The 26892-nt window shown below is 44.3% G+C and overlaps 1 pseudogene across 1 annotated transcript in view; it reads right to left on the minus strand.

The window, feature by feature from the left end:
* The window catches only part of LOC106611104 (RNA helicase aquarius-like), a 56554-nt pseudogene extending 29888 nt beyond the window's left edge, over positions 1 to 26666 (minus strand). Inside the window, exons 1-11 of the transcript XR_014378649.1 lie at positions 26455 to 26666; positions 25749 to 25852; positions 21521 to 21623; positions 19478 to 19490; positions 18753 to 18874; positions 18489 to 18557; positions 16808 to 16984; positions 6124 to 6356; positions 5863 to 6006; positions 3725 to 3794; positions 2236 to 2247 (exon numbers count right to left, since the gene is read on the minus strand). The product of XR_014378649.1 is annotated as an RNA helicase aquarius-like (transcript). The remainder of the gene's footprint in view (positions 1 to 2235; positions 2248 to 3724; positions 3795 to 5862; positions 6007 to 6123; positions 6357 to 16807; positions 16985 to 18488; positions 18558 to 18752; positions 18875 to 19477; positions 19491 to 21520; positions 21624 to 25748; positions 25853 to 26454) is intronic.
* Between the last annotated feature and the right edge of the window lie 226 nt (positions 26667 to 26892).

The following is a 26892-nucleotide window of genomic DNA, read 5'->3' on the forward strand; positions in this document are numbered from 1 at the left end:
AGTGAGCTAAGGGTAGGTAGGGCCAGAATCGAGGTTTTTACAGCAATATCTGCCATTTAATCAACACAACTAAATCTACCCATGACCTGTATATTTTATATCACTAGGCCTATTTGTTGTGGTTTCCATTGACATTCTTTGAGCTAAGATGGTTTCCAGTGGCTAAAGAATACGTATCTGCAGACTCCTGCTCTGACGTATGGCCTGAGGCTATTCATCCTCATGGATGCTTATACTGATATAATCTCTCATGGACAAACTTCATAAATGGTACCATAGATGCGGGATGCGGGAGATAACGAGCAGCATTAGCTCCGGTTCTTGGGTTTTTCCATCACTGGTTATATGCACAAATCATGATTTTGCACGTATCTTTCGAATTGCGGATGGGGAGGGGAAATTCGGCCCATAGACTTACCCGTAACTTGCAAAGAGAAAGTGTGGAGTTCTTCGTTCCGGTTCCGATCCTCGTTCTCTCTCTTCTCTTAACACTTATGGACCAAGAACTTAATCAAGCATCTGACCACTTACGCAAGCCTTTAGTTCTGTGTTAACTGAGATTTGTACTTATATAGCCTGGGTCTCAAAGCCATAGTTAGTTATTCTGACAGCAAGATCAGAGCTAGTGAAAACGTCCGCTGCATGAGCACTGAATAAATATTAAATGAAGTTGGAACTATTTTAGACCAAGAGCTCTATTTTGGTCTTTAACACAGACTGACAATAATAAATAACACATTTGAGGTGGTTCATGAAGTAATGAAAAAAATAGCACAAGTTATATTATATAACTCTACATACTTTGAACATATCATTCCAAAATAACAGCCTCCACTCCTCTGGAAAGGCTTACCCCTAGATGTTGGAACTTTGCTGCGGGGACTTGCCTCCATTCAGCACCATTAGTGAGGTCGGGCAAAGATGTTGTGTGATTAGGCCTGGCTTGCAGTCGGCATTCCAATTCACTGGAACTAAGGGGCCTAGCCAGGACCTTGAAAAACAGCACCAGACCATTATTACTCATCCACCAAACTTTACAGTTGGCACTATGCATTGGGGCAGGTAGTGTTCTCCTGGCATCCGCCAAACACAGATTCGTCCATCGGACTGCCAGATGGTGAAACATGATTCATCACTCCAGAGAACGCGTTTCCACTAGTTCAGAGTCCAATGGCGGCGAGCTTCATACCACTCCAGCCGACGCTTGGCATTGCGCATGGTGATCTTAGTATTGTGTGCAGCTGCTTGACCATGGAAACCCATTTCATGAAGCTCCCAACGAACAGTTCTTGTGCTGACGTTGCTTCCAGAGGCATTTTGGAACTCGGTAGTGAGTGTTGCAACCGAGGACAATATTTACGTGCATCAGCACTCGGCGGTACTATTCTGTGAGCTTGCTAACACTTCACGGTTGAGCCGTTGTTGCTCCTAGACGTTTTCACTTCACAATAACATCACTTACAGTTGACCATGGCAGCTCTAGCAAGGCAGAAATTTGACGCACTGACTTGTTGGAAAGGTGGCATCCTATTACGGTGCCACAATGAAAGTCACTGAGATCTTCAGTAAGGCCATTCTACTGCCAATGTTTGTCTACGGAGTTCTCGATTTATACACCTGTCAGCAACGGAGTGGCTGAAATAGCCGAACCCACTAATTTGAAGGGGTGTCCACATACCTTTGTATATACAGTTCCAGTCAAAAGTTCGGACATACCTGTTTCAGTATGATATATTGGATAAAGTAATAAAGACAGACACCAATGTCTAGTTCAATAGCCTTGTTCATGCATTGTACAAATCCCTACACACGGAGTCCGGGGAACAGTCCGGCTAGTCGATTACCTATCAACTGGACTCCGTAACAATACCTAGTCATTCAAGGGTTTCTCTTTTGTTTTACTATTTTCTACAAGACATCAGAACTATGAAATAACACATATGGAATAATGTAGTAACCAAAAAAGTGTAAGAATATATTTTAGATTTTTCAAAGTAGCCACCCTTTGCACACTCTTGGCATTCTCTCAATCAGCTTCTCCTGGAATGCTTTTCCAACAGCCTTGAAGGAGTTCCCAGATATGCTGAGCACTTGTTGGCTGCCTTTCCTTCACTCTGCGGTCCAACTCATCCCAAACCATCTCAATTGGGTTGAGATTGGGTGATTGTAGAGGCCAGGTCATCTGATAAAGCATACTCCTTGGTCAAATAGCCGTTAAACAGCCTGGAGGTGCGTTGGGTCATTGTCCTGTTGAAAAACAAATGATAGTCCCACTAAGCGCAAACCAGATGGGATGGCGTATCGCTGCAGAATGCTGTGGTAGTCATGCTGGTTAAGTATGACTTGAATTCTAAATAAATCACAGACAGTGTCACCAGCAGTTAAGGCTGTAGAGGTCATTGGGTCTAGGTTAAGGATGTAGAGGTCATTGGGTCTAGTTAAGGCTGTAGAGGTCATTGGGTCTAGTTAAGGATGTAGAGGTCATTGCGTCTAGTTAAGGCTGTAGGGGTCATTGGGTCTTGTCTAGAAAAAACACCACTACACAAGTTGGAAAGACTCAAACAAACTATTTGTATTTCCATTTTCATCAGGGCTTTCCCAGGGCAGAAGGTGCTCACAGACTAGTGGAGGGTAAAACTTGGAATGGAGTTTACTTATTGGTATATTCATTTAGCCACGTCACACCTCAGGTAAGTAACGTAAAAGCCAGTCCACTTTATACACAACAGACCCAAACACAGAATAACACATATAAACAGCTCAAGACGATAGGAGAAGCCTGGGACTGGGAGGCTGCCTTGGCTGCTAACGATTGTCCCGACACATGCCAGTGAATGGTTTGTGTGTGTGTGTAGAGTTGTTTTACGACTGTGCTGATAGCCATGCTGCCATATTTACTCCCCAGCAGTCACCCAATAAATAACAGACAGATCCCTCTGCCAGCTACGAGTCACCAGGCCAGGACTGAGCTTCATCAAAGCAAGGCAGGAGTGTGTGTGTGTGTTAGTGAATGTGTGTTTCTGTAGAGGAGACGCTGTGTGTGTGAGTTTGCAAGGCAGCTGTGTGTGTGTTAGTGAATGTGTGTGTGTGTGTGTGTGTGTGTGTGTGTGTGTGTGTGAGTGTGAGAGAGAGAGACTGTGTGTTTGCGAGGCAGCTGTGTGTGTGCGCTCCATCGGCACCATTTCATTTAGTGGAGGGCCTTTCAGGGCAGTAATTCACTAAGAGGGCCTGACTGAGATCTGCAGGAGTGAGGAGGAATGGAATGCTAAATAACTCCACATTACTAGTGTCTGGGGGAAGGTCCTAGCCAGTCCCCTGCGTCAGGAAGAGTGGTTACAAATCCTCAGCTCTTCAAGAAGCCAGGGCCTATAATACACCTGTCATAGGTAGCCAACAACCCACTCTGGGCTATGAGTGATTGAAAAGTACAGTTTAACTAACAAGCCAATGGATAGGAGACTTCACCTGTGGCTCAAACTTTTAATGCTGTCTGTCTATTGCCTTGGTTTACTCAAGTGGCTAGATATGAGTAGTCAAAAAAAATATGTAAATGTTTTACCTAAAATCTTTTTGCCAGAGAAGATGTTTGATCTTGACCACATCTTAAATGATGAAAATCAATATCATCAATGGTTCTATGACCAGTATGAGTTCAGTTTATTGTATTAGTATAAAAATGTAAGTCGCAGACAAGAGGTAAACACAAGACAGTAAATGTTCTTACCATAGTGGGTCCAGGCTGCATCCCAGCATGGATGGCCTCAATCTGAGTTGGTGTAAACTGGATGGTATTTCTGTTCAAACACACAAAGTTTTCACTCATGGTTAGAGGGTTTTAAGGAACATGTTGAAAACTCGAGAACCAAAACAACAGCTGTTTTCAACAATATTTCGATACTTTGACTCCAAGTATCAATTTGTATTTGTTTATATATATATATATATATATATATATATATATATATATATATATATATATATATATACTGCTCAAAAAAATAAAGGGAACACTTAAACAACACAATGTAACTCCAAGTCAATCACACTTCTGTGAAATCAAACTGTCCACTTAGGAAGCAACACTGATTGACAATAAATTTCACATGCTGTTGTGCAAATGGAATAGACAACAGGTGGAAATTATAGGCAATTAGCAAGACACCCCCAATAAAGGAGTAATTCTGCAGGTGGGGACCACAGACCACTTCTCAGTTCCTATGCTTCCTGGCTGATGTTTTGGTCACTTTTGAATGCTGGCGGTGCTTTCACTCTAGTGGTAGCATGAGACGGAGTCTACAACCCACACAAGTGGCTCAGGTAGTGCAGCTCATCCAGGATGGCACATCAATGCGAGCTGTGGCAAGAAGGTTTGCTGTGTCTGTCAGCGTACTGTCCAGAGCATGGAGGCGCTACCAGGAGACAGGCCAGTACATCAGGAGACGTGGAGGAGGCCGTAGGAGGGCAACAACCCGCAGCAGGACCGCTACCTCCGCCTTTGTGCAAGGAGGAGCAGGAGAAGCACTGCCAGAGCCCTGCAAAATGACCTCCAGCAGGCCACAAATGTGCATGTGTCTGCTCAAACGGTCAGAAACAGACTCCATGAGGGTGGTATGAGGGCCCGACGTCCACAGGTGGGGGTTGTGCTTACAGCCCAACACCGTGCAGGACGTTTGGCATTTGCCAGAGAACACCAAGATTGGCATATATATATATATATATATATATATATATATATATATATATATATATATATATATATATATATATATATATATATATATATATATATATATATATATATATATATATATATATATATAAGCCGACTAACGCTACCTAGCAAAAAAATAATATATATATATATATATATGTATATATATATATATATATATATATATATATATATATATATATATATATATATTATTTTTTGCTAGGTAGCGTTAGTCGGCTGTACCTGCGCCAGAACTACGGTATTTTTCATCATATAGTTTGTTCTCCATCTTGTTTTTAAAATAGTGAGCCAACATGTTTTCAGCACTTTTATGACAGATTTTTGACTGATCAAAACATATTTTCTCATGCTCTCTCGTCTCTGCAGCAGACATATAGTGAGAAATATGTTTGGAACATCAATTTTCAATACAATTGCAGTATCGATTTGCAATACATATAGAATTGTGAAAATACCAATACATATCGGCACCAAAATATTGTGATAATATCGTATCGTGAGGTTCCTAGCAATTCAAAGCTCTGTGGTGATGTGTTCTAAAACCCTCATGAACAATGTTTCAGTCAAGGGACGCAGAGGAGTAGTTGTTCCTAACATAATTTCAATATCAAATGGCAAATGAAGCTAAATTACTATCAGATCAGATGAATGCTAAAAAAAAATGTTTTTAAACATTTAATTTCTGTTCAGTTATGGTTGATATGATTAAGATAAACAACCTAATCTGTTTTGATCTAGTTTGCTACAGGGCTAAAATGTCAGGAAATAACATAACCAAACAGAACCACCAAAACATTACACTGCAATCAGCTCAAATCCCCAGAGCTCATGCTAACATAGCAAATCAAAACACACCAACCTGAATAAATAGGGATCAGTATAAAGCGTCCCTGACAGAAATGTCTACATTTTTGAGCACTGCGTTTAAATGGAGCAGAGGTTGTACACTAACTGGGCCTTTGGAGGAGGCTTAACTAAATGTGGGTGAGACTTGACTGGCTATAGAGGGAGAGAACAAGGTCTTAACCTCTGTGCGGTGCCAAGTTTTCCCAAACACTGCAAGGGCTTCTGACCCCTACTGGTTTACCCTGGAACCTGGACTCTGAACTTTAACCTTTGACCCTCACTGTTTGGCCTGGTTGTAGGGGTAGGGCTCCCGGTTGGGTGTGACATGAGGCTCCACTATAAGCAGTTTGTCTTCCTCCTTTTTCTCCTCGTCTGCCTTCCTCCTCTTGCCTTTGTTGTCCCTGTTCTGCACATGAAACTTGATTCTAGGGTGGGAAAAGAGCAGAAGGTTGAAAGATATGTTGCAGTTGGACCACATCAGAAAGACAACACCCCCAGAAGAATGACCCCAACCGTACTCCATCTGAACCTTGACCTCTGACCTGAAGGCGGGTATCAGCAACTCGGGGTTGTCCTTGGTGACCTTGACGGTGTAACCAGGGAAACAGGACCTCAGGTGGTCTACGGACAGGAACATGTCATTGAAGTCCAGGGAGGATTGGGCATCTTGGAGTAAGGGCCAGAGCCTGGATCACCGTAGCCCAGGATGATGTTATGGAGCCATTCTGCGTCCATACACATTGTTCATCAGGTTCCTAATCATTTCCAGGACAGCCTGGGGGACAAAACAAGGGGTGGAGAAAATGATCAGATATAAAAATGGTTAAACTTAGGGATCTTACAGCTCGAATCCCGTTACCGGGATCGATTTGACAACATCCGGTGAAATTGCAGAGCGCAAAATTCAAATGACAGAAATAGTCATATGAAACATTCATGAAAATACAAGTGTCATACATCAGTTAAAAGCTTAACTTCTTGTTAATCCAGCCGCTGTGTCAGACTTCAAAAAGGCTGTATGGCGAAAGCACACAATGCGATTATCTGATGACAGCGCCCAGCACACAAACGCATTAAAAACATTTTCCAACCAGGCTGATGCGCCACGAAAGTCAGAAATAGCGATAAAATAAATCACTTACCTTTGAAGATCTTCTTTTGTTGGCACTCCAAAAGGTCCCAGCTACATCACAAATGGTCGTTTTGTTCGATAAAGCTCTTCTTTATATCCCCAAAAACTCAGTTTAGCTGGCGCGCTTCATTCAATAATCCACCGGTTTCCCTCCTTCAAAATGCATACAAAATGAATCCCAAACGTTACCAATAAACTTCTCCAAACAATTCAAACAATGTTTATAATCAAACCTCAGGTACCCTAATACGTAAATAAACTATAAAATTTAAGACGGAGAATAGTTATTGTCATTACCGGAGATAAACAACAAAGTACGCCCTGGAACGCGTAACAAACACTACAGCCAAAATGGGAGCCACTTAGAAAAACTACAGATTCTAGCTCATTTTCCAAAAACAAGCCTGAAACTCTTTCTAAAGACTGTTGACATCTAGTGGAAGCCCTAGCAACTGCAATCTGGGAGGTATTGCTTTCATATTAAAAATGACAGCCATAGGAATCAATGGTGGGCTGAATTATTTTTTTCTGGATGGTTAGTCCTCGGGTTTTCGCCTGCCATATCAGTTCTGTTATACTCACAGAGATTATTTTAACAGTTTTAGAAACTTTAGAATGTTCTCTATCCAATACTACCATGCATATCCTAGCTTAGCTTCTGGGCCTGAGTAACAGGCAGTTTACTTTGGGCACCTCAGTCATCCAAACCTCCGAATACTGCCCCCTAGCCTTAAGAAGTTTTAATATGTACCAGAATCTGATCAAATGTGAAAAGAGGGACTTGCCTACATGTCAATCACATTTTAATGAGTGTTCAACTATGTGATATCCTGTGTGTCAAATACTTGAGCAACATCTTCCTTTTCATTTAATTTTGTGAAATGTAAAACAAAACGTATTTCCTAAAGCATTGATGTAATTTTGAAATGACAGTAATGAGCTTGTGTTAGGACTGCACGATATGGGCAAAACATCTAATTGTGTGTTTTTTACTGCGATTGCGATTTGATTTGCAATATTTTCAAACCACTTGGGTGATCTGTGGAATCATAGAAATAGAATGATTATTCTAATGATATAGTTGGAATATAGTGTTGTTTGGCATAACAACAGATTAAAAAGCCAGGGAGGCCTGGGGGCTGTGCTCAAATAAAGGGAGGAATGAGGGAAGGCAAAGAGGGAGGAAGCAAAGGATGGGTGGAAGGTGAGAGGTAGTATGAAAAGGAAGAAGGGATGGAGGTAGGGATATAGAGAGAGGGAGTGTAAATACCAAACTGGGTCATGTTTAATGTGCAGTAATACAGTCCCCCCCCCCCACTAGTCTTGAAGTTGTTCTCCTTGGGTTTGCGTCTCATGATGATGTTGAAGGACTCATAGGGGTCCTCAGTGCCGTTCTGGATGCTGTCGGTCATGTCCTACTGGTACTGGTTAGGGTCCAGCCACACTCTGAACGTCCTGGTCAAGGCCTGGGGAATAGGAGAGAGACAACAAATGTTTATTGTAGTACACTATGGTAAAGATTACACAAAGGCAAAAATTGTACCTGTTCATTTCCAGAAGGAATAGGATAGTAGAAAAAAAATGTATTCAACAAAAATATGACATGATTGTTCATTTTAAAGGTTTAATATTTGAAACTATTGATTTTAGTCCTCATTCAATATTTTTTTAAGCATTTTTGAAGAACTACTTACACCGACTGTACAAAACATTAGGAACACCTGCACTTTCCATGACAGACTGACTAGGTGAAAGCTATGATCCCTTATTGATGTCACCTGTTAAATCCACTTAAAATCAGCATAGATGAAGGGGAGAAGACCGTTTAAAGAAGGATTTTTAAGCCTTGAGACATGGATTGTATGTGTGTGCCATTCAGATGGTGAATGTGCAAAACAAAATATTGTTGTCAAAGTGCCTTTGAACAGGGTATGGTAGTAGGTGCCAGCAAAACTGCTGGATTCTTCACACTTAACAGTTTCCCGTTGATATCAAGAATGGTTCACCTCCCAAAAGGACATCTAGCCAACTTGACACATCTGCGGGAAGCATGGGCCAGCACCCCTGTGGAATGCTTACAACACCTTGTAGTCTATGCCCCAACGAACTGAGGCTTTTCTGAGGGCAAAAGGGGGTGCAACTCAATATTAGGAAGGGGTTTCTAATGTTTTACACACTCAGTGTATATAATCTCTCGGTATCTACAGTCAGCCAGTATTATATGGTTTGGGGGGAATGCAAAGCAGAATCTGTTATGCTACGTTTCCACAAGAGATCCACATAGAACATTGGGGGTGATGAAACAATGGAAGTGCATTCATGAAGGACGCAAAGTGGGCGGGGGGACCGTTGGGGCGGGTGGACCGTTGGGCGATGCGACCGTTGCGCGCATGGGTGAGGGACTTGAACAGGGAAGGACCAAAGTTGGAATAAGCTGAACTTTATTCAATACTCTGCGACATCATGTTGTGATTGACCAAATCGAAGCTCACTATAGTTTTCAGCCCCTACTGGATTGGCTGTTGATACACTTCCGGCGCCGACAGACATGGCCGCCTCGCTTCGCGTTCATAGGAAACTATGCAGTATTTAGTTTTTTTATGTATTATTTCTTACATTGTTACCCCAGGAAATCTTACGTTTTATTACATATAGCCGGGAGGAACTATTGGATATGAGAGCAACATCAACTCACCAACATTTTGACCAGGAATACGACTTTCCCGAAGCGGATCCTCTGTTTGGTCCACCACCCAGGACAATGGATTGGATCCCAGCCGGCGACCCAAAACAACGGCTCCGCAGAAGGTGCATACGGGTGTCTTTGGGACATGCTCCGTAGGCGGGCGCATCGCGCAGTGCTCCCGAGCATACTACTCGCCAATGTCCAGTCTCTTGACAACAAGGTAGACAAAATCCGAGCAAGGGTTGCCTTCCAGAGAGACATCAGAGATTGTAACGTAATTTGTTTCACGGAAACATGGCTCACTCGGGATACGTTATCAGAGTCGGTACAGCCACCTGGTTCTTCACGCATTGTGCCAACAGAAACAAACATCTCTCTGGTAAGAAGGGCGGGGGTGTATGCCTTATGATTAACGAGACATGGTGTGATCATAACAACATACAGGAACTCAAGTCCTTTTTTTCCGTACAATCAAATGCCGACCGCATTTTCTACCAAGAGAATTCTCTTCGATTATAATCACAGTCGTGTATATCCCCCCACAAGCAGACACATCGACGGCCCTGATAGAACTACATTGGACTCTATGTAAACTGGAAACCACATATCCTGAGGCTGCATTTATTGTAGCTGGGGATTTTAACCTGTCTGGGCTAGGGGGCAATATTTTCACAGCCGGATGAAAAACGTACCCAATTTAAACAGGTTACTACTCTGGCCCAGAAACAAGAATATGCATATTATTAGTAGATTTGGATAGAAAACACTCTGAATTTTCTACAACTGTTTGAATGGTGTCTGTGGCACTCACTTCTGTCATCACAAAGTCCTTTTAGAGAATAGTCAAGGACCATATCACCTCCACCCTACCTGACACCCTAGACCCACTCCAATTTGAATACCGCCCCAATAAGTCCACAGAAGACGCAATCACAATCACACTGCACACTGCCCTAATCCATCTGGACAAGAGGAATACCTATGTAAGAATGCTGTTCATCGACTACAGCTCAGCATTTAACACCATAGTACCCTCCAAACTCGTCATTAAGCTTGAGACCCTGGGTCTCAACCCCGCCCTGTGCAACTGGATCCTGGAGTTCCTGACGGGCCGCCCCTAAATGGTGAGGGTAGGAAACAACATCTCCACCCCACTGATCCTCAACACTGGGGCCCCACAAGTGTGTGTTCTCAGCCCTCTCCTGTACTCCCTGTTCACCCATGACTGAGTGGCCATGCACGCCTCCAACTCAATCATCAAGTTTGCAGACGACACTACAGTGGTAGGCTTGATTACCAACAATGACGAGACGGCCTGCAGGGAGGAGGTGAGGGCCCTCGGAGTGTGGTGTCAGGAAAATAACCTCACACTCAATGCCAACAAAACAATGGAGATGATCGTGGACTTCGGAAACAGCAGAGGGAGCAGCCCCCTATCCACATCGACGGGACAGTAGTGGAGAAGGTGGAAAGTTTTAAGTTCCTCGGCTTACACATCACAGACAAACTGAAATGGTCCACCCACACAGACAGTGTGGTGAAGAAGGCGCAGCAGCAGTGCCTCTTCAACCTCAGGAGGCTGAAGAAATTTGGATTGTCACCAAAAACACTCAACTTTTACAGATGCACAATTGAGAGCATCCTGTCAGGCTGTATCACTGCCTGGTATGGCAACTGCGCCGCCCATAACCATAAGGCTCTCCAGAGGGTAGTGAGGTCTGCACAACGCGTCACCGGGGGCAAACTACCGGACAACTACACCACCCGATATCACAGGAAGGCCAACAAGGTCATCAAGAACAACAACCACCCGAGCCACTGCCTGTTCACCCCACTATCAACCAGAAGGCGAGGTCAGTACAGGTGCATCAAAGCTGGGACCGAGAGACTGAAAAACAGCTTCTATCTCAAGGCCATCAGACTGTTAAACAGCCATCACTAACATTGAGCTGCTGCTGCCAACATACTGACTCAAATCTCTAGCCACTTTAATAATTAAAAATTGGATGTAATAAATGTATCACTTGCCACTTTAAACAATGCCACTTTATATAATGTTTACATACCCTACATTACTCATCTCATATGTACACTGCTCAAACAAGTAAAGGGAACACTAAAATAACACATCCTAGATTTGAATGAATGAAATAATCTTATTAAATACTTTTTTCTTTACATAGTTGAAAGTGCTGACAACAAAATCACACAAAAATAATCAATGAAATCCAATTTATCAACCCATGGAGGTCTGGATTTGGAGTCACACTCAAAATTAAAGTGGAAAACCACACTACAGGCTGATCCAACTTTGATGTTATGTCCTTAAAACAAGTCAAAATGAGGCTCAGTAGTGTGTGTGGCCTCCATGTGCCTGTATGACCTCCCTACAACGCCTGGGCATGCTCCTGATGAGGTGGCGGATGGTCTCCTGAGGGATCTCCTCCCAGACCTGGACTAAAGCATCCGCCAACTCCTGGACAGTCTGTGGTGCAACGTGGCATTGGTGGATGGAGCGAGACATGATGTCCCAGATGTGCTCAATTGGATTCAGGTCTGGGGAATGGGCGGGCCAGTCCATAGCATCAATGCCTTCATCTTGCAGGAACTGCTGACACACTCCAGCCACATGAGGTCTAGCATTGTCTTGCATTAGGAGGAACCCAGGGCCAACCACACCAGCATATGGTCTCACAAGGGGTCTGAGGCTCTCATCTCGGTACCTAATGGCAGTCAGGCTACCTCTGGCGAGCACATGGAGGGCTGTGCGGCCGCACAAAGAAATGCCACCCCACACCATGACTGACCCACCGTCAAACCGGTCATGCTGGAGGATGTTGCAGGCAGCAGAACGTTCTCCACGGCGTCTCCAGACTCTGTCACGTCTATCACGTGCTCAGTGTGAACCTGCTTTCATCTGTGAAGAGCACAGGGCGCCAGTGGCGAATTTGCCAATCTTGGTGTTCTCTGGCAAATGCCAAACGTCCTGCACGGTGTTGGGCTGTAAGCACAACCCCCACCTGTGGACGTCGGGCCCTCATACCACCCTCATGGAGTCTGTTTCTGACCGTTTGAGCAGACACATGCACATTTGTGGCCTGCAGGAGGTCATTTTGCAGGGCTCTGGCAGTGCTCCTCCTGCTCCTCCTTGCACAAAGGCGGAGGTAGCGGTCCTGCTGCTGGGTTGTTGCCCTCCTACGGCCTCCTCCACGTCTCCTGATGTACTGGCCTGTCTCCTGGTAGCGCCTCCATGCTCTGGACACTACGCTGACAAACACAGCAAACCTTCTTGCCCAGCTCGCATTGATGTGCCACCCTGGATGAGCTGCACTACCTGAGCCACTTGTGTGGGTTGTAGACTCCGTCTCATGCTACCACTAGAGTGAAAGCACCGCCAGAATTCAAAAGTGACCAAAACATCAGCCAGCAAGCATAGGAACTGAGAAGTGGTCTGTGGTTACCACCTGCAGAACCACTCCTTTATTGGGGGTGTCTTGCTAATTGCCTATAATTTCCACCTGTTGTCTATTCCATTTGCACAACAACATGTGAAATTTATTGTCAATCAGTGTTGCTTCCTAAGTGGACAGTTTGATTTCACAGAAGTGTGATTGACTTGGAGTTACATTGTGTTGTTTAAGTGTTCCCTTTATTTTTTTGAGCAGTATATATACTGCACTCTATACCATCTACTGCATCTTGCCTATGCCGTTCCGCCATCGCTCATCCATATATATTTTTATGTACGTATTCTTATTCATTCCTTTACACTTGTGTGTATAAGGTAGTTGTTATGAAATTGTTAGATTACTTGTTAGATACTACTGCATGGTCGGAACTAGAAGCACAAGCATTTCGCTACACTCGCATTAACATCTGCTAACCATGTGTATGTGACAAATAAAATTTGATTTGATTTGATATATAGCACTACCTAGCCTGCTTGCTAGCACCAACATGAGGGTGAAGCAAGCGTGCTTATCTGAATTTACGTGTCAAAAGGATTATGTCCGTTAGTGGTCGTGTGACATGCAACTCAACTAACGCCATAATATAAATACAATGAGGTTGAATTAATTCTCAAGATAGTGTATACTGCCCAATAGACCACTAGTAGATACTAATGATGTATGGTGGGGATATAAGCCTGGGAATGTTCACTGCTTATGTAACAACCAAGGACACGAACATACAGAGAGTGATAGAGTGCAAAAGAGGGAGCAAGAGAGACAAAATAAATTAGAGAAACATTAGCTACATTGGCCAGACCCCCCCAAAAAACATTAGCTACATTGGCCAGCCCATTTTAGAAGACATCGTATGCCTCTAATTTCATAAATGCCAGGGCATCTTCCCTGGTCCCCAAGACAGCTAAGCTCTGAAATCCTGGTCCAGGCAACTCATCTCCCATCTCAGCACCAAGACGCATTACATTCTCATGCCTCTCACACACATAGGCCAGAGGCTTTAGACTGATTCCCATTAGCAGCATCTGATGCGCCTGTGTGTGAGTATCGCGTTTCACAAACATTTAAAATGGGGTTCTCGCATGATGCCATTGTGCAGTGCCCTGGTGGTGAAACTCAAGCCAGGTGGCTCCTGTCCCATGCATTTCCTTTAAATCCGCTCTACTAAAACGAGTGTGGTGCGATTGACGGATGAGTGGGTTGAAGAAGGGCACTAAACCCACTGGGATAAAGGGCTGAGGACAGGTGTCTGTGAAGAGCTAAGCAGGCAGGTAGCCAGGCAGGCAGGTAGCCAGGCAGGTTGCCAGGCAGGTAAGTAGGCAGGCAGCGAGGCAGGTGTGTAGGTAGCCAGGCAGATAGTCAGGCAGGCAGGTAGCCAGGCAGGTAACCAGTAGAGAAATGTATCCAAAATCAGATTGAGGTGTTTGTATCTTTGAGCTCATTCTAGCTTTACTTTACCTAGTTTCACAGCTTATAACAAGTTTGGCCAGGCCAAAAAGCCCCCTTATTTAATAGCTTTTAAATCTCAATGGGGTTGCTGAGTAAATGGAGGATGAATAAATACATCGAAATGATGGTGCCACTTCACACAAAGCGCCTGGAGATACAGGTGACATGATCGTCTCTGGCTCGGCCCTGTGGGCATCAAAGTTTAAACAGCGCTAGACAACAGCGCTAGGCTCATTACTACATACACCCTGGTCCAGTTAGCACCGCTCTCTACATTTTTTATAAAGTGGGAATATGGAGAGGAGAAGCGAGGGGACATAGTGCTTTGGTAGAGGTAGACACTGCCACATGTTCACACAGGGGGAAGGAACACTTAGGATACCATGTCTGGATAACCTGATATAATATCCACTCCAATAAACGTCTCTGAGCTCTTCTGGTGGAAGAGGAAGACTCTGGGTACAAGTTGCCTGTTGTAGGCGCAGATCTAGGACCAGCTAGCCCACCTACAGATCTAGGACCAGCTAGCCCACCTACAGCTCTAGGACCAGATAGCCCACCTACAGATCTAGAACCAGCTAGCCCACCTACAGATCTAGGACCAGCTAGCCCACCTACAGATCTAGGACCAGCTAGCCCACCTACAGATCTAGGACCAGCTAGCCCACCTACAGATCTAGAACCAGCTAACCCACCTACAGATCTAGGACCAGCTAACCCACCTACAGATCTAGGACCAGCTAACCCACCTACAGATCTAGGACCAGCTAACCCCTTACAGATCTAAGACTTGCTAACCCACCTACAGATCTAAGACCAGCTAACCCATACAGATCTAAGACCAGCTGACCCCCCCCCCCCTACAGATCTAGGACCAGCTAACCCATACAGATCTACAGAAGGACCAGCTAACCCACCTACAGATCTAGGACCAGCTAACCCACCTACAATGGCAGGGGAAATGCAAAACTGACCTTGGGATCCACATTGAGCGATATCATGTCTGAAAGTCTCATTTGAAAGCCAAACTACAGGGGAAATTATTTTTTTTATTTTACCTTTATTTAACCAGGTAGGCCAGTTGAGACCAAGTTCTCATTTACAACTGCGCAATGGCCAAGATAAAGCAAAGCAGTGCGACACAAACACTGAGTTACACATGGGATAAACAAACGTACAGTCAATAACACAATAGAAAAGTCTATATACAGTGTGTGCAAATGTAGTAAGATTAGGGAGGTAAGGCAATAAATAGGCCATAGTGGCGAAATAATTACAATTTAGCATTAACACTGGAGTGACAGATGTGCAAGTAGAGATACTGGGGTGCAAAGGAGCAAAAAAAAAAATAACAATATGGGAATGAGGTATTTGGGTGGGCTATTTACAGATAGGCTGTGGAGAGTTTACAGTCTAACCAGACACCTAGGTATTTGTAGTTGTCCACATATTCTAAGTCAGAACCGTCCAAAGTAGTGTTGCTAGCTGGGCGGGCGGGTGCGGGCAGCGATTGGTTGAAAAGCATGCATTTAGTTTTACTTGCATTTAAGAGCAGTTGGAGGCAAAGGAAGGAGCGTTATATGGCATTGAAGCTCGTCTGGAGGTTTGTTAACACAGTGTCCAAATAAGGGCCAGAAGTATACAGAATGGTGTCGTCTGCGTAGAGGTGGATCAGAGAATCACCAGCAGCAAGAGCAACATCATTGATGTATACAGAGAAGAGAGTCGGCACGAAAATTGAACCCTCTGGCACCCCCATAGAGACTGCCAGAGGTCCAGACAACAGGCTCTCCGATTTGACACACTGAACTCTGTCTGAGAAGTAGTTGGTGAACCAGGCGAGGCAGTCATTTGAGAAACAAGGCTGTTGAGTCTGCCAATAAGAATGCGGTGATTGACAGAGTCGAAAGCCTTGGCCAGGTCGATGAAGACGGCTGCACAGTACTTTTATCTTTTATCGATGGCAGTTATGATATCGTTTAGGACATTGAGCGTGGCTGAGGTGCACCGATGACCAGCTCGGAAACCAGATTACATAGCGGAGAAGGTACGGTGGGATTTGCCATAAACCATGGCAAGCCCAGTCATAGCTTCAATAGGATGGATTTGAGACTATGGCTGTCAAGGTATTCTGGAGTCTAGAGATGCCCGTCATATAAAATGCCTGTCATGCCTTTCTACCACAGTAAAATCAAATAAATAAAACACAGAGGCATTCAGGTGTGATGGGTTTCCCTAAGGTTAATGGAACGTTAATGCGAACAGGTCAGGTCTCTGAGTGTCACCATGACAACCCTACTAGACCTCAAGGGCTGGAGGTTTAGGGGTCGGAGGAGGATGAGGAGAATGGTGTGTGACATGAGTTTGTGAGTGTGTGTAGGCGGGGTGTGGGTGTCTGTGTGTGACGGTGGGAAATGTATGTATATGCATGCAATTCTTTGTGTGTGTGTGTGTGTGTATGCCTGTGTGTGTACAGATGTCCACGTGTGTACCAGCCTACCTTCCTCGATGACGCGGTCCTTGTCGTCCAGCATGCCCTGCACCTCGCAGCCACTCACGTAGGCCAGGCCTGTCTGCTCCATAAAGGGCTGGCGCCGGGTCGAGGCGTGTGCCGTAGGGCAGATTGGGCCACACCGTGACCAGAAAGCAAACGTCGTGCTTCCGCAGCCCTGGGAGAAAAAGAGCAAAAACTCCCTGTCAGCGCTCGGCTGATCTTTAAAACATGAAGCTCTAATTATACAATGGGGAGGAGGAGAGGGGTGATGAGGGAGGCAGGCAGGGAGAATCACATGATACACCTCTCAACTGAAAGACAAAAAGAAGGAGAATGCGAACCCGTAAAAGAGGTGTGGAGGAGGGAGAGAAAGGGATGGGGATTCTGGTAGCACTAGACTATCCTGACATTGAGCCATCCTCCTGCACTTGGAGGTTCGCTGTGTTGAAGAACAGACTCCTTTAGTAAATCTACAGATTTAAAAAATAATCAATCCACTAATTGACGAGCAAAACATTTTCCACATCTCTTACTAGCTTATATTTTGAAGCATTACTCTTTACTAGAACTTACACTGAGTGTAAAAACAGTAGGAACACCTGCTCTTTCTATGACAGACTGACCAGGTGACTCTAGGTGAAAGCTATGATCCATTATTGATGTCACCTGTTAAATCCACTTCAATCACTGAAGATGAAGTGGAGGAGACAGGTTAAAGAAGGATTTTTAAGTCTTGAGACATGGATATGCCATTTAAATGGTGAATGGGAAGACAAAAGATTGAAGTGCCTTTGAATGGGGTATGGTAGTAGGTGCCAGGCGCACCGGTTTGAGTGTGTCAAGAACTGCAACGCTGCTGGGTTTTTCACGCTCAACAGTTTCCCGTGTGTATCAAGAATGGTCCACCACCCAAAGGACATCCAGTCAACTTGACAACTGCAGGAAGCATTGGTCAACATGCCTATCTGTGGAATGTTTATGACACCTTGTAGTCCATGCCCTGACGAATTGAGGCTGTTCTGAGGGCAAAAGGGGGTGTAATTCATTATTAGGAAGATGTTCCTAATGTTTTGTACACTCCGTGTATATAATCTCTTGGTAGCTACAGTCAGCCAGTGTTGTATGGTTTGATATGTTCATGGTAAAACAGTAAATCAATGCCAGGGAGGATGACACCACACTGTTAACATTATCTACAGCAGCCCTGCTGCACCCGCTGGGAGAAGAAGATGAGGAAATAAAACACTGAAGCTAAGTGATCAGGGCTGGTAGGAAACAACACGTCTACAGGCAGACACAAGGCTAGAGGGGCGATCACAGGTCAAGGTACAGCAGGTTTGGACAGATGGTCTGGATGGACAGACTTCATGGAGACATAAAGGCTTTATTACTGGGACGGAGTGGGATCCACGAAGAGAGAAGGAGGGAGACAGAGTGCATGAGAAAAGGAAAACAAAAGAAAGAAAACTAGATGGTATATAGAGGGAATGCTGAAAGGTAGAGAAGAGAGAGGGAGAGCAGGGGATAGAGAGCAGGGGATAGAGAGCAGGGGATAGAGAGCAGGGGATAGAGAGCAGGGGATAGAGAGCAGGGGATAGAGAGATGGCACAGCCATGTGCCTTCCCACTCATGTTTGATGTGGTCTCGTACATTGAGGTTGACAGCGATGGCTTAGCTACCTCCACGATGGAGAAGGCTGTGATGTCTGAGACATCCTGGCTGGCCCCCAAACACCACACTCTGACTGCCTAACGGAAGACAAGACAGCAGGTCAACCCACAAACACCACACTATCATACTACGAGTGCCTGAAAATGTCATAGAAATTGAGTTATGAGTGAGACACAAATTACAAAGTCTAAGTAAACAGAAATGTGGGAACATTTTCTTACCATCAGTTATAGGTGTGTGTTCTCTGCTCACCGTGGTTTTATGCGAGTCACAACGTCCTCCACGTCATGTCTGATCTCGTAGGTGGACTCCAGACGGGACAGGTTGAAGTTTCTCAGCAGGCAGTCGTGGAGGGTCAGGAACTGCAGGCTCCGTTTAGGGAGAGACAGACAAACTGGAACACAAGGATTAAACAAGGAGAGATATGACTAAGAAATCCTCTGAAATTGATGTCATTGGTATAGATCTATTACCTACCTATTTCAGTGTAACATAAACAGGACCCTGAGTTTTCCCTGACCAGGAACAACTCTGTGGCTATGTGACAGGGACAATCCCTTTGATATAACAGCGGCAGAGTAGACTAGAAAGCTAATTTACACCTGTAATCTCTTGGCAGGCTAAAACAGTTAAGATAGCCTTATAGACATCGATAGGCTCATGGATTTCAATGGGATTACAGGGCTTGTAGGCATTTTAGCCTGTGAAGGTGCCCCTGCTAGCCTAAAGAGGATTGCCTATTAAGAGGGTGCCAGCTCACTGCCTCTGTGGTGTGGGATAACACAGCAGGGTGTGTGTGTGTGCAAGATGAGTTTGCGCGGAGACACAGTAGACAGACACACACACACCTTCACCAGAATAGTACTCATTCGGGACTATGTTCTCATCCAGATAATCTCCTCGGTTGGCTAAAGAGGCATCTGGTTAAGTTGCTCGATCTGGGAGATTCGTCTCTCATGACGAGACACCTGTTAGTGTGAGAGAGTGAAGAAAGAGAGATAGAAATAGAGCTGGAGAGAGAGAAAGAAAGACATTGGGTGAATGCACCATCGCCCCACTCTTACCCTCCCCTCACTCACTAGACAGTGGTATTAAAAATTAAGTTTTGTAAAATAATCATGTCAGACGTTTTGCATCACACTACTTCACCGTCTGTCATGACAACCCCTTTATTAGAGACCATCTCTCTCATACAGTTTGGCTTGTATCTCTTCAGTGAGCCAGCAGGCTCACTGAGCCAGCAGGCTATTTAGGTCAGGGGCCTAAATGTTGTAACATCAATGATGGTTGTGTGCCAAATATGATGCAGAAGTCTATATAATCCCTGTGTCTTATATGTGATCAGTCAGTCACTAGCCGCCATGCTAAACTAATCCTGTTATACTGCGTGTTCCCTGCCAGTTACTATCTAACCCAGGGTTTTGTCACTGTCGTCCATCTTGTTACACCGCCGTGTTCCCTGCCAGTTACTATCTAATCCAGGGTTTTGTCACTGTTGTCCATCTTGTTACACCGCCGTGTTTCCTGCCAGTTACTATCTAACCCAGGGTTTTGTCACTGTTGTCCATCTTGTTACACCGCCGTGTTCCCTGCCAGTTACTATCTAACCCAGGGTTTTGTCATAGTCATTCATCTGGGACTGGCAGAGAGGTACATAGATCTAAAGACTGTAGAACCCTAATTTAGACTAAAACCCATCGAGCCCATCTCAGACAGTTATTGCAAAACTAAGCAAAAATTCCATAATGATGGATAAAAAAATCCACTGCAATATCGGTAATCTAAATAGGACATTATTAATTCAAGAGTGGGTGGCTCATGGCTTGAGGAATTATGTAAATAACCCCAAGAACAGTGATAGCTAGAAGCTCAGTAGCACTCTGGCCAGCTCATCCTCTCATTCCCCAGGTTTAATTACAGACTTTCTCTGCAGTGTGTCTGTGGGACCTGCTCTGTTCCCTCCTGCACAGCTCTACACAGCGCAGCTCTACACAGCACATCGCTACACAGCACATCGCTACACAGCACATCGCTACACAGCACATCGCTACACAGCACATCGCTACACAGCACATCGCTACACAGCACATCTCTACACAGCACATCTCTACACAGCACATCTCTACACAGCACATCTCTACACAGCACATCTCTACAAGCCTCTGGCACCGGCGACCAAACAAATAATGCATAATACCAAAGTGGAATCTGGAGATTTTTGGTTGCTCAGGGCAACCCGGTGCCACGCACATGAGTCCCCTGACAATGGCTCTGGGAACAATCTAATCAGCTAATTATGGAAAAGCTTCAGTGGCGGGCAGAGGAGAGGAGGCCTAGAGAAGACTTGAAGTGGGTAATTACAGCAGTAGGGACAGAGCAGGTCAGTGGATGGGCTGGTCGCATGGTGATGGAGGGTTATGGGGGATGAGACTTGTTAACAACACACTCTATGCTTGTTTATAGGAGGGACTAAGGGTGGGTGGGTTTGGAGAGCAAATCAGATCCACAGTGGTGTTTTTCCCTAGGATAAGAGAAACCTTGCTGCTCTTTCCTCATTAGTCTCTCTCTACCTCCCTCTTCTCCACTTCACCCACTCCATCTCTATCACCAACGTTGAGCCCTAATTGGATTCAAAGGCAAATTCAAGGGCGGAGAGTAGTGTGCGTGTGGGGGGTTGCATACTGTATGCACTCCAAAAGCAGAAATGAATGTATTTTAAATAAGCCACGCCAACCCTATTATGATGCTATGCTCTCTGGGCGGTTATTGTTCCGCAAGCCAACATATTCTGACGTCGCTTCGGTTTAGCCAAGCCGTAAATACAGGAGGGGTTCTCTCATTCTTAAGGGCATCTTGGGGGGCATGTAAATATTCATTACCTTAGCATCCTGTCCTTGTCTCCTTCCCATCATCCCTAACCATAGATCTAGGATCAGATGAAACTTCCCCACATTTTAAGCATTAGAACGATGAAATACATATATCTGATCCCCTATCAGCGGTTAGGGACAACATCTCCCCGTTTTGTAACAGCACCTACCAGCAGCTCCAGGAGGACCTCTTTCTCATTGGTGGTGTCCTGTCCCTCTGCCAGCTCTGGTAACAGACACAGGTACGAGGCCACCCGGTGGAGAGTGTTGGGACTGTAGTGAGAAAAAACTACTTCAGCATATTTTACATTATGAACTATGAACTTCCAATTCATATGTATTTTCTTTGAGCATCATTGTTATATTTTTTGCAACGCTCTTCTATTGAAATAAATATATGAAATGAAGACCCAAGGGTAGAAATACACCTTCAAGAGAATATATTACCGTGCAGTGCAGATTATATTTTTTGGAGGAAAATTATCCTATTTCAAGTCACTACCTTTCATCTGACAATATGAAAAGTGTCCCATTCACCTAAGATATATATTTTCTTCAGTCCTGTGCTTGTAAGCATTGCGATGTACTGTACGCTAGTCCTCGTGTTTTCCTACTCTGCCCTGCTAACTAAGGCCACTGCAGTCCTGCACTGTCAGCATGGTGTGTACAGGGGCTGGGTCCGCATCAATGCGACGGGATTATGAAAATCCAACCGCATCTCCATTTCTCAGAGCTGAAGCAGAGGGTTGAGAGGCTGCTGTCTGAATAGAAGGCTGTTTTAATCAGACAGATGTGACATGTGCCACCATGACACAGACAGGGGTTGGTATAGAGAGAGTCCTATTCAGATAGACCAGGACACGTGTCATTGTAAGCAGCAGTGTGGCCAGACTCGTGATGTCATATTTAGTTTGACCACATGGGTCTGGGGTTTTGCTGACCATGCAGTTGGTCTGTCTAGGGACTGGCATGGGTCACGTTGCTGTACTGTACTCCATGACAAAGCTAAAATAGCTGCTTCCATTGAGTTGTTAGGGAGATGAGGCTGGACGCAGGATAGATCTGAGAGCTGTTACTTTTTGCTAGGGCCATGAGCCCACTAGCCTGCCTAATTGTAATTTTATCGCCACCAAATCTCTAGCCAGACGACACGCAATGAGGAGTTCTTAAAACTGAAAGAGAAAAATACTGTGTGTGTGTGTGTGTGTGTGTGTGTGTGTAATGCCCTGCCTGTGAGGGTTTCCGTTAGGAAAATGTGGCGCCGGACATTTGACCGGTAGCATTTGAATTTACTGGACATTTTATACATTTACTGGACCCATATGCATTGGGTTCATAACCTGATTAGGGCGTCCACCCACCGAGCTCAGAATGACAGAACATGCCGTTTGAGGATACAAGGATATACGGTCCTTCTTACCGAATTCTGATGCCCACTTTCAAGAAGTTAGAATAACTGTCCACATGTACTTTTCCTCAGCCAACATGACTAGTAATGAACAGCAAAATCACTAGTCTGTCAATCTACTATCCCCCATAGCAGAAAAGTTTACCTATTCTATTAGTCAGGAAGTTGAGAAAGAAATAGCCTATTCCAAACAAACTCTGGGACAGTTGTGGGACGATAGATCCCAAATTCATAAAACCAGTAGGCCTAGGCTACATAAAAAAATAAAATCAATGAGTCTGACCCAACAAATCAGAACGCGTCGGTGAAAATGTTGATCAACTATTATTTCTTCACAATACACAGAGCATTCGGAAAGTACTCAGGCCCCTTAACCTTTTCACATTATTCTACATTACAGCCTTATTCTAAAATTGAGTAAATAAAACTATTTCCTCATCAATCTACACACAATACTCCATAATGACAAAGCAAAAACAAGTTAAGTATTGCTTGCAAATTTATTACAAGTAAAAAACAGAAATACCTTATAAGTATTCAGATCTTTTGCTATGAGACTCAAAATTGAGCTCAGGTGCATTTAATGATCATCCTTGAAACGTTTTTACAACTTGGAGTCCACCTGTGGTAAATTCGATTGATCAAACATGATTTGGAAAGGCACATACCTGTCTAAATAAGGTCCTTAACAGTGGATGTCAGAGCAAAAACCAAGCCATGAAGTCAAAGGAATTGTCCATAGAGCTCCGAGACAGGATTGTGTCTAGGCACAGATCACAGATCAGGCATTTATGATAAAGTGGCCAGATGATGACAGTCCACTTGGAATTTGCCAAAAGGCCACCCAAAGGACTCTCAGACCATGAGAAACAAGATTCTCTGGTCTGATGAAACCCAGATTGAACTCTTTGGCCTAAATGCCAAGCGCCACATCTGGAGGAAACCTGGCACCATCCCTATGGAGAAGCATGGTGGGGCGGCAGGTAGCCTAGTGCTTAGAGCATTGGACTAGTAACCGAAAGGTTGCAAGATCGACTCCCCGAGCTGACAAAGTAAAAATCTGTTGTTCGCCCCTGAACAAGGCAGTTAACCCACTGTTATTGTATATAAGAATTTGTTCTTAACTGACTTGCCTCGTAAAAAAAAAAAATGGTCGTGGCAGCATCATGCTGTGTGGATGTTTTTCAGTGGCAGGGACTGGGACACTAGTCAGGATGGAGGGAAAGATGAATGAAGAAAAGTACAGAGAGATTCTTGATGAAAACCTGCTCCAGAGCACTCAGGACCTGAGGTGAGGGTTCACCCTTCAACAGGACAATGACCATAAGCACACAGCCAAGACAACGCAGGAGTGGCTTCGGGACAAGTCTCTGAATGTCCTTAAGTGGCCCAGCCAGAGCCTGGACTTGAACCCGATCGAACATTTCTGGAGAGACCTGAAAATAGCTGTGCAGTGACGCTCCCCATCCAACCTGACAGAGCTTGAGAGGATCTGCAGAGAAAAATGGGAGAAACTCCTCAAACATAGGTGTGCCAAGCTGGTAGCATCATACCCAAGAAGACTCGAGGCTGTAATCGCTGCCGAAGGTGCTTCAACAAAGTACTGAGTAAAGGGTTTGAATACTTATGTAATTGTGATATCATTTTTTTATTTGTAATAAATTTGCTAACATTTCTAAAAAACAGTTTTTGCTTTGGCATTATGGGGTATTGTGTGTAGATCGATGAAGGAAAAAAACTATTTAATTCATTTTAGAATAATGCTGTAATGTCACAAAATGTAGAAAAAGTCAAGAAGTCTGAATAGTTTCCGAAGGCACTGTAAGTGCAGCAATGTGCACAAAGCAGTAGGCTAGGCACAAATGTTTGTCCCATAACGCAATTAACGGGAAAACGGCATTGTCAAAGCACACCGCACATGCGAGCGGTTTCATTTGACAGACGAAAATATCAGCAAGAAATTTAGGAAGAGGGGAGATCTAATATGCAACAACTAGCATGGGTTGCTAATATGACTAGGATTGTGCCTTTGGCTACTGGACTATGAAAGAAAGTTGATATAAAATAATTGCCTCCACGGTAATGGTCTGATTTTGGCTAGGCTACTTTGAAGCAAGGTAAGACATGCCTCATAATATGTAATAAACGTTCAGGTTTCAAACAATTTAAGTGTATGTTTTCAAAATGCATACTGCCTCCAGCTCATTGCAAAGTGGTGTGTGACGTGCTGATGAGGCCTGCTTTCCGTTGCCTATACATTTGCTGTTTGAGATGCTGTATGTAGCAGCAGCTCTCACACTGTCTTTGACAGATTTTCCGCTCAAAGGCTCTGTGTGCTGTACGCATGTGATAAGATACATAACGAATATACTGTACAATATATTCCACTAAATTATGCAAATTAAACTATAGGCCAATAAGCGTTACCAGAAAAATGTATTTCCATCAACTGGTATTTCCATCAATGAATAGGCTAAAAAGCATTATTTCCCGAGGGGCGGGGCTCGTTGACAATGCAGAGCCTGGCTTTATCCATGAGACAATAACACAGAGGGGAAAGAGAGTCTCAGCAGAACCTAGGACCAGGGTCAGAAGGAAAGGAGAAAAGGATTGGAAGCACACACACAATAACAAGGCCCAGCCCAATGAAAGCGATGGAGGGGGGGGGGTGTTGGCAAGGCCACTTGCTAATATGATCTGACAAATACAGCTGTTCAAAGAGTTTATTCTCAAGCCCCTGCAAATCGCTGAAATTAATGAGGCGAGTCTATCTCTCTTGCTGGTACCACACTACTCTGCACATTCAAGGACTCACATGCTGCCTGCCATTCGCGGTCAGGGGGCAGCAGTACGACAGTGGGATGTTAGCGATACGACAGTGACAATTCAGCGTTTTTAGTCATCATGGTAGCATAAAGGTAAGGATGTGTATGGATATTTTTTGAGGTTCACAAACCCAGATATGACTCCCCTCCCCACCCACACACTACCTGAGATGGCCAAACTGTTTGGTGAGGGATTCTTGTGTGTCCACGGCTCCCACATTGGACAGGGCAAAGTCCTGCAGCTCTGGGAAATGGGCAAAGGCTGCCTTCTGAAAGACAAGACACAGCAAACATTTAGAGATCATGAGGAAACAACTCCTTACCCACACACCCCAGAGACCGTGTGATGTCAGGCACCTTTTTCATTTCCCTAATGTACTAATCCAACATCTGTGTGGGGCTAGAGAGAGGTAGGGGAAAGAGCGAGAGATGGACAGATGGAGAGAATATTAGGATGAACAGATGAACCAGCCTGTATATTTCCCTTTAAATGAATTTGATCATATCAAGTTGAGAGGTAAAAATGCATGAAAGACTGAAATCTAAAATATTGAGAATTCTCTCTAGGACTGACTTTGACTTGATATTCTTTCTTGTAAATGACATCTGGAAGCTGTCACTAAATTATGAATGTTCCATATTCATACATGTACAACTCACAGCATGGGTTATGTCTCCCAGGTGCACACAGTACACTTAGGTAAACTTTCTCCTATCTTTAATGCTTAAATGTGCAAATGATGTTCAAAACTGATGCCTATCAACGATTTGAATAATATAGAATAATTTGTGATGTGGACAGGTCAAGTAAACAACCAAACAAAACAGAGTAACTCATCCATCCATCCTGGGTAGTACTGTATACATGTACCTGCAGTGATGTGATTCTGTTGTAGTGGAGCGTGGTCATCTCCTTCTCTGTCAGGGCGTTGCCTGTCTGGTCGTTGATCCCAAAGCCAGTGTAGAACAGCATGTCCAGTAACTGGCAGAAGAGGTGTCCCTCCTCCTCTCTCTGCCTGAGGCTGGACACCAGGTGGGAGTCATCACCACCAGGTGGGAGTCATCCAGCACCGTGTTGAACCAGCGACGTGTTAGGAGCAGGGCTGGGGACAGACATAGAAGGGAACCACACATCATGGTAAAACAATGAAACCGCTGCCCTTATACAATACTATAGGCTCAATAAATATGATCTTACATTTTTTATTTATTTTTTAAGTAAATATTCACTCACCTACCTATAACTAGAAAATGCATAATTTGGGTTCAATTGGGGTCAATCAGATCAATCCATCTACAAACCAGAATT

This window comes from Salmo salar, chromosome 09, assembly GCF_965601325.2.
Source record: "Salmo salar chromosome 09, fSalSal1, whole genome shotgun sequence".
Classification (NCBI taxonomy): Eukaryota; Metazoa; Chordata; class Actinopteri; order Salmoniformes; family Salmonidae; genus Salmo; species Salmo salar.